The sequence below is a fragment of the Aquarana catesbeiana genome, linkage group LG04 (assembly GCF_042186555.1).
Source record: "Aquarana catesbeiana isolate 2022-GZ linkage group LG04, ASM4218655v1, whole genome shotgun sequence".
Classification (NCBI taxonomy): domain Eukaryota; kingdom Metazoa; phylum Chordata; class Amphibia; order Anura; family Ranidae; genus Aquarana; species Aquarana catesbeiana.
Window position 1 is genome coordinate 620,641,904 of NC_133327.1, and position 9,178 is coordinate 620,651,081.

The following is a 9,178-nucleotide window of genomic DNA, read 5'->3' on the forward strand; positions in this document are numbered from 1 at the left end:
AACCCTCCGAATAATTTGTGCCTGAGGAACAGTGACATGTGACTAGGCTTCCAAGTTCTGATGCGGATGCTCAAAGAGGTTTTCCACTTCAAAGAACTTCTCTTAAAGCTGAAGGTTATGTATGGATTTTATAGCATTGTTACATTGGTCCAGTTGATTCAACCTAAGTATGTATGTGCCTTCCCTTTGGAAGCTGGACATCACTGTTGTAGGCACCGCTACTACATTGATCGCCATGTCTTCCAAGGGTAGTGCTGAGTGGCTGTCCTGTTGGGTAGTGAACACAAGAGGTCCACTTGCTCGGAATTTGCGCCATTAACAGAACACATTGTATTTTTGTCAGTTAATGCAAGACGTTCTCTAGTTGGATGGGGTGTAGAGTCATGGAGGTGACACCACTATCTTCACTTATTCCAATCAGAGAACACCTTGGTGGCATCTGGCAAGTTAAACTCTCTACCTCCAAGGCTCTGTGTTTAAACCATCTTCTCCCACGGTGCCTGATGGCTCTAATTATCTTGTAGCCAAAACTTTAAGGCAGATAACTGGAGGAGACAACTCTGTGTCTCTGTAGAGTCCCGGCATACAATGACAGGCAGGGACTTGGTCTCAAACAGAACAGAAGCACTGGTGGTATCCAGGCAAGTAGCAGAATGGAGGACGTGGACCCCAATGGCCAGCTCACCCTTCTTGGTCCTGATCGGGCCACCCTAAGCCCCATTCCAAACAGCAGCCAAGTGGGCTGCTATGGCAGTAGTTCTGCCACTGTGTGCGGAACCCCAAATGAAATTGCCAATATTTTCAGTGAGTGCACAGTAGGACCACTCTCCCTTAGGGCCTGGGTGCACCGCACGGGCTGCACGCAATAGGGATATGTCAACGATTACCATGTTTTAATGGATCTAACCAGCGTCAGGATATGTTTTTTTTTAAATGTTAGGTCCTATGTTGAGTTCATTTAATCACTTAATTTACATTATAATATTCTAACTCAAGGCTGTGGTTTAACCACATGCATGGATGGACGTTCATTAGGAAAACAAAAAACCACAATACATAATTACGTGTCATTTTGGTATAATCATATGGACAGAGGCTCGATTGTGGTATGTGGTTTCCCATATGCAAATGATTGTACCAAGAACTTTGCATTTAATTATATTTATACCCAGTTTTAATGCTTACTCCAACCCAATACTTTAGTTTTAATTAGAGTAGGTTCCATATTTCTGTCTGTGACATCAATTAGGGGGGGAGGGGGGATTCCTTCCCTTCCTGTCCCTATGACACCTATACAAGAAATGGGAGGTGCGAGTGCCACTGGGACAAGAAAGTGTTATATTCTTAATATCTAAATTTTAATTGGCTTTATTGAAAAGAATATGCATTTTCCATATGTGTTTGAATGACAGGACTTTGAGCTAGTGATACCCAAATGGCCATTCATTGACTGAAAATGCAGGTCAAGACCCTGTCAGAATTTGATGGATTTTGTAAATATATGTATATGTATGGGTCTTCCTATGTAACCGATACTTTGTTTGATTTATGCGTTTATGTTTTAAGAGGTCTGCTGAAAGCCTCTCACATATATCTGGTTTCATGTTTAAAAGGTTTGGTTAAAGTGAAACAGATGCTAAAAAGGCTTGTATATCTACTCTAGCCCCCGCTTTTCTAAAGGAGGAGAAAAGGGGAGTGTATGGGAGGGATTTGTGTTTGGGCGCGAATTTGAAAGACTGAGTTCATATAGACACAAGGAATCCAGTCTTCTGGCTCACTCTTCACACACACATCCTGCTTCCAAGACACATCTCTTTACACACATGTATTCCTCCCAAGACACAGCTGTCTTTACACAAATTTTCTGCTTCCAAGCCACAACTCTATTCAAGCCAGGACACAAGAGGTTAATCGGCCATCTTAGATGAAGTAACACAAAGGAAAGCACATGTCTAAAGACTTTCAGATCTTTGAAACAAATGAACTATATATTTTGAACATTTTTTGCATATATGAAACAACACTAATTCTGAATATGAATGTACTATTTTTGTAAGTATTTTCCAAGTTTATGTGTGTACAATAAAACACACGGTTTTGATTTAAGCTGACTCAAGCAGAAATAATTCCAAAATTCGTCTCACGAGAATCATCATTATTGAAGGCTTTTTATACAATATTATTTCATATATTTCATTGGCGGACGCCAGCCAGTTTCAATCGTCAGAAGTTTTTTGCCACTTTTCCGTTCTTCAGAGGGGAAAGTGAGGAACAGAGAAAACTTTGCTATTATTGAAAGAACCTAGAATCGCTACTTTGATTCGTGAAGACCAGAGGATTTTGGAAATTCTGAAGTCTTGACAGACGGTTTAATTAGAGTCCATCGGAAAACGCAAAAGTTTTATATTCGGTGAGTACCAAAATATGGAATTTATAAATGTTATAGCTGAAGAAAGTAATTTAGAATTTGAAGGTTTAGCCAGCTATATTTCAGACACTAAGTTATGGCAATCAATGTATAATCAATGCCTACAGGCAAATAAAGAAATTGATAAAACTAGATTTTCATTAGCTAAATCTAAGAGAAAATTAAGCAATGTGTTGAAATTAGTTACAGTCTTCAATGCAATGTTTTTTGATATGCCAGGAAAACAAAGTCAAAGTGTAACAGAAATTGCACAAACACAGGAGAATTTACATATTCAACAATTAATGATTGAAAATGATGCATTAGAACATAAAATGAATGCATTATTGGAATCAGTTAAAGAAAAAGAAAGTTGTATTGCTTTTTTAACTCAGAAAGAAATTGAACAAGAGAATGTTATAAGTTTGCTTAAAATGCAATTATTGCAAGCTCAGTCTTCTGCACATGCTCAGTGTTTAGCTTATGAACACGTGACAAAGTCAGAGGCGAGGGATAATGATGCTGATTCTGGATTTGACTCAGTGGAGTCATTTGAGGAGGTTAATATTTCCTCAGACAATGAAAGCATGAAGTCTGTTGATTCGAATAATAGTAATATTCAACAGAAATGTAAATTTTCATCGCCATATACTCAAAGAAAGGTATATGCAAAAAAAAACAACTCTTAAATGTTTAGTTTGCAAAAGAGAGGGTCACATAGCTAGGTTTTGTGTGATGGCTAATAATAATGATATACAAAAGAGGTTGTATTATCCGAAAACGATGCCAAGGCGCTATGAAGTGTATTCTGTGCGCTGGTGTAGTAATTTGAGGTATAGAGGCCATAATAATCAAACTAATTTCCCTTTTAAGACCCAAATGCAAAGATTGCAAACTGCAAACAGTCCATTAAGACAGGAAAGGTATCACTATGTATCATATAACACTGTGAAAAACAATGTTAGCAGTCCTTAAATGAACTGCATGGATGGTAAGGATTTTCTGGTTATTGATTCTTTGCTATGGATAATAAGGTTATGATTTGAGGTTCAGAGATTTGGTTATTGATTCTTTGCTATGGATAATAAGGTTATGATTTGAGGTTCAGAGATTTGGTTTTTATTTGATATATTTTTAGAATTCAAGGATAATCCTTTGGATTATTAATTTTTTATTAATTTTTCCCCAGTTATGATTATTATGATTTTAATTTTTCATTTTTTGTTCAGATGGAACATTGAGAGGTTTAGTTCATCTGATAAGGGGGTAATTAACAGCTTTGTACTCAATTAGCAAAGGATGCAGATTTGTATGGAGAATTAGTGATTTTAACCTGAATATGGTCAAAATTATGTTGTGGAAAAAACAAATATAAGATTTTCCTTCGTTTTCAGAGGTTTAAAAGATTAATCGATTTTTTGAGTCCTCATCGGGTGATATTATATCTATAATTTGTTAATGATAACAGGATCTAATATCATGACTTAGATGGATTTTCTATATTTTAATGTACCACAACACCTACAGGTGGAATTCACTAAATTTAACTATGACAGTTTAGATCACTTTGGTAAGCAAAAATTGCTTGAAATTCTTAAAGAGAAATTCTATTGGGACAAAATGGAAGAGACTGTAGACAGAGTAATTAAATATTGTCTAATCTGTGTACAAAGATATTTTAATTACTGATAGGATATGGATTAATCATGTTTTTCTAGTTTGGGGTATACTAGCAAACCTCAGTAGTGGCAGAGGATTCCATTTTATAGGTAAAATCATGCAGGTAATGTGTAAAATCTTGGGAATAGGACAGAGATTTCATGTATCATATCATTCACAGTTTGCAGGTACAGTTTGTTCAGTTATGGAGTATTCTTCATTTGATTTAATGACAGGAAGAATTATTTTGTCACTTGTGTTTCACAATGAACGTTTGGTTGGCAATATACAGCAAGGATTGTTAGTGTAATGCTTGTGATTTGAGAAGAGATATTAGGATGTTATTTAAAGGTATTGAATGTCATTCAGAAAATGATATTTCTTTTTGGTATTTTCCTTTTGCATAAGAGTGTATTGGTTATAGATGATACAGGACAATTTGAACAGAATGGTGTTACATGCAGTTGCTTGTATGAAAAATGGTCCCTCCACACATTTTTAAGTTTGAGTTAAAAGATCATAATTTCTTTATTTTACAATATTCCTTGTTTAGGAGATTATTAAAAGACAATTTGTATATATACTGATATGTAGTATTTGTTTTAGAAGTTTAAAGAAACTTGTATTGTATAAATTAAATGGTGACTCACAGAGCACATAGCCCCATCCTTAGGAATTTGAGAGTGAAATGACACCATCCTTTTTAAAAAGGAGGGGGGGACTACTCATTGAGAGTCTGCATCTGTGGGACTACAAGACAAAAAAGAACCTTTCTGAATAAGAAAGGAGGGGGTTTGTTTTTTTAGGAGTAGAATGCCTGTAACAGAGTTTTTTGGCAGACATGCATTCCAGTAGATGTTGTAATAGACATTCACTCCAGTATACACAAGACACATATAAAGTATGAGAATTGCTGTTATATCCACACACACATATCTAATTAACTGTTGTTACATACACACACACATATCTGATTCTTGTAACATTTTGTTATTTTATTATTAAAACCAAAATTATCTTTTATTCAAGATAAACGGTTTATCAAGATTGATAATTAGGAATGGAAAGATTTATTTAAATCAAAAATTAGATGTTGTTAGCATTAGTTTATACAGAAAGAAATATGGTGATTAAAGAGTTGCCATGTATGAGGTCACACCCAGAGATGGTGAGATACACGTCACAGGCGGAACTAAAGGTTCAGGAGAAGTGGACCATGGCAAAGTAATTGGGAAGGTCCATTTGACATCTTGGATGTTCAAGGGACAATGGTATTAGTTCAAGGATTTCTCAATTTAGTGAAAAAGCATGTATAAATAAAAATGTGGGTATAACAAATGTAATATTCTGAGATAAATGATGCTGCTTTTATTTTTCCTAGGAATGAATTATATTTCATCAATCTGGAGGAATCATGGATTCCAAAAAAGAAGAAAGATGACAGTTCAACAAAAGAAAGTGTTAAAGAGAGAAGATTTATCATCATCACAGGATTCATCTTTTCCCTAGTGACAATTTTATCTGTGGTAAAATATATCACAAACTGTTCCAGCTATGCAGAGGTTAACAGGATTGAAGAACTACACAACAAAGTCATTACATTATTGAGAGACAAAAGAGATCTAGACGCTGATATCAATATAGATAAAAGTGATAAAGACATTGATATTAATACAGAGGACAAGAGTGATAAAGATATTGATCTTAATACAAATAACAGAATATAATTCTAGATACGTTGATAACAATACAGCTGATGAATTGTATGGATATGTATTTGTAGGACAGGGATATGATTGCTGTATGGAATTATATTTAATTCATAGTAATAATGTTGAGGTAAACGTTAAAATAGAATCCAAAACAAATTTTGTTAAAATGCTGGGATCTTATAGGTTAAACAACAGAACCCGGAACTTTTGAACACAATATATTGGGAAGGAGTTTTTGGTCAGTATTTGTAAAGGTAACAATCTTTGAACATTTTTGAAGATAATGATAGTTTGCATTTGATATGTAAAACAAAAATATATGTACCTCAAGATTCATTGGTAACTTGGAAAAGGAACGATGAATTTTTGGGAAGTTTTCTTCACAGTTCTACTATGATAATTCATAAAGGAATTTATGGTAGTGTGAATTGGATCAATAATACATTTGTTTATCAACAAATGAGAGTATCTTTGAATGATACTGGTATATATGAATGTTGCATATCAATAGTAAATTATCCAATGAAATGTGCGAAGGGAAGTGTTGTTGTAAGGTCTCCTGGGAAAACTCCATGTGTTGGTAAGAAAAGTGTCTCAGCAAATCCATTTCAGATTAACCATTTCCAATCCAGAACTCTTTTGAGAGAGGGAAAGTTTGTCATTATATTGTGGAACTTTAATGTTTCAGAATGGAAAATTTCTACAGGGTTTCCACAATGTCAAGGACATTTGGTTAATATGGAATTGGGTATTGAAAGATGGTTTGGAATTAATAATAGAAACCATAACAGAAATAAGCGTGGTATTGTTGAAGGTATTTTAGGAGGGATTGGCCTAATTGGGAGTATAACAAATAGTATGGATATTAATACTTTAAAGTCTGATCTTGAGACAGCTGGTTTAGTGGGTAGTAACGGGATTAAAATACAGAGAAATTTAAATGAAATTTTAGAAAATATGGTTATTAAAACAGCTAATATAATGGGTCCATCTATTTTACATCTTCAAAATATTACTCTTGATTTAATGTTCAGTGAACAACATTCTCATATTGCCAGAGCATGTTTAGAGATCCAGACTGAATATTCCACTAATTTTAAAATAATTGCTCAAGCATTTCAGAGTGGAATAACCCCTCTTGGCATTTTACAGAATTTACCCAGAGAATATGTATATGCTATAAATCATACAGATTTATGGGTAAATAAATGGATAGGATGTAAACAGGATGTTTGTTATAGTTCTTCTATGATTCCGATAGCAGGACAAGAACAAATTTTGTTTCCAATCACTGTCTTGGGATTACCCGTCAGCAATACACAATTATTGTATTATAAATTACAGTATACAGATTTTGCATTTAACAATGAAAATTCTGAATTAGAACAATTAGATTTGTCATCATGTTTACAATTTCAGTCTAAAGTTATCTGTTTACCTAATCAAGATAAAAGTATTTTTCATTCTTGTTATCATAATCATACATTATGTTCAGCAAGAATAGAAAAAGTTGAAACAATTTCTGAATTAGTTACTTGTGTAGATAAAAAGAAGGTTTGTTTTCAGATCATGTCAGATACAGAAAGGGTTAAAACTTTTTTCTCTTCTTGTACAAATACAGAAAACCTAAATCAAGGCTTGTATTGTATAGAAGGAGACATTGTAGCAATAAGTATTAATGGATTTAGAACAAATTTAACAAATGTGCTTATGAAAAATATAAGTGCTCTTCCCACACAATATAATATATCTCAGATAGATGAATTTCCTTGGGAAGAATGGGTAAATGTAATTCATAAGGATAAAGGTTTATTGATAGCTTTGGCTAAGGAACTTCAGAATGCAGAAATATTATTTAAACATGAACAAGGTAATCTGCAAGAGATATCTCATCAATGGTCAGAATTTTCAGGAAGTAATTGGTGGAAAAAAATTCAGTAATAGTGTATCAATTTGGGGAAAAACTTCAATAACCTCAGCAGCAGGAAATATTTTATCACATCCTATAGTTATTCTTTTTATTATTATTATGTTATTCATTATATTCCAGTTATGTTTGATGTTTAGAATGAAAAAAATATATTATCGAATTAGAAATGAAATCAAGAAGGGAGATAATTTATTGCAAAATAAGCTTAAGAGAAAGATGGGTTTTGGTATTGCAAATTTGGTTGGTGATGGAAATACATTTGGAGTTATTGGATCAAAGTCAGTATGAATGGGACATGGATGCTATGAATGAATTTAAACTTTGGAAATATGATTGTTATTCATATTTCAGAGGGGAATGTTATATTCTTAATATCTAAATTTTAATTGGCTTTATTGAAAAGAATATGCATTTTCCATATGTGTTTGAATGACAGGACTTTGAGCTAGTGATACCCAAATGGCCATTCATTGACTGAAAATGCAGGTCAAGACCCTGTCAGAATTTGATGGATTTTGTAAATATATGTATATGTATGGGTCTTCCTATGTAACCGATACTTTGTTTGATTTATGCGTTTATGTTTTAAGAGGTCTGCTGAAAGCCTCTCACATATATCTGGTTTCATGTTTAAAAGGTTTGGTTAAAGTGAAACAGATGCTAAAAAGGCTTGTATATCTACTCTAGCCCCCGCTTTTCTAAAGGAGGAGAAAAGGGGAGTGTATGGGAGGGATTTGTGTTTGGGCGCGAATTTGAAAGACTGAGTTCATATAGACACAAGGAATCCAGTCTTCTGGCTCACTCTTCACACACACATCCTGCTTCCAAGACACATCTCTTTACACACATGTATTCCTCCCAAGACACAGCTGTCTTTACACAAATTTTCTGCTTCCAAGCCACAACTCTATTCAAGCCAGGACACAAGAGGTTAATCGGCCATCTTAGATGAAGTAACACAAAGGAAAGCACATGTCTAAAGACTTTCAGATCTTTGAAACAAATGAACTATATATTTTGAACATTTTTTGCATATATGAAACAACACTAATTCTGAATATGAATGTACTATTTTTGTAAGTATTTTCCAAGTTTATGTGTGTACAATAAAACACACGGTTTTGATTTAAGCTGACTCAAGCAGAAATAATTCCAAAATTCGTCTCACGAGAATCATCATTATTGAAGGCTTTTTATACAATATTATTTCATATATTTCAGAAAGAACGGACAGCAACAAAAACACTCAAAACATTTTAAAGCTGGATATACTTAGGTAGAATTCCATTTTTCGTTGTCAGAACGTTGGGTTTTTTCTCTAATCATTAGTGGGGTCAAATCAACATTTGTTTTCGACCGCAGTGATGAGAAAACTGGAAGGAGCAGTATGAAAATATTTCCTCAAATGTACCAATTTCTACCTGTGATGGAACGCTTGACACCCTGCTTAGGTGTTTCCACCATTAACAG

The 9,178-nt window shown here is 34.0% G+C and overlaps 1 long non-coding RNA gene across 1 annotated transcript; it reads left to right on the top strand.

Moving 5' to 3' along the window:
• Positions 1–939: 939 nt before the first annotated feature.
• Positions 940–8,838, top strand: LOC141140801 (uncharacterized). The gene is made up of 2 exons (XR_012244000.1): positions 940–2,410; positions 5,448–8,838. It is a non-coding gene; the product is annotated as an uncharacterized lncRNA (long non-coding RNA).
• Positions 8,839–9,178: the final 340 nt, after the last annotated feature.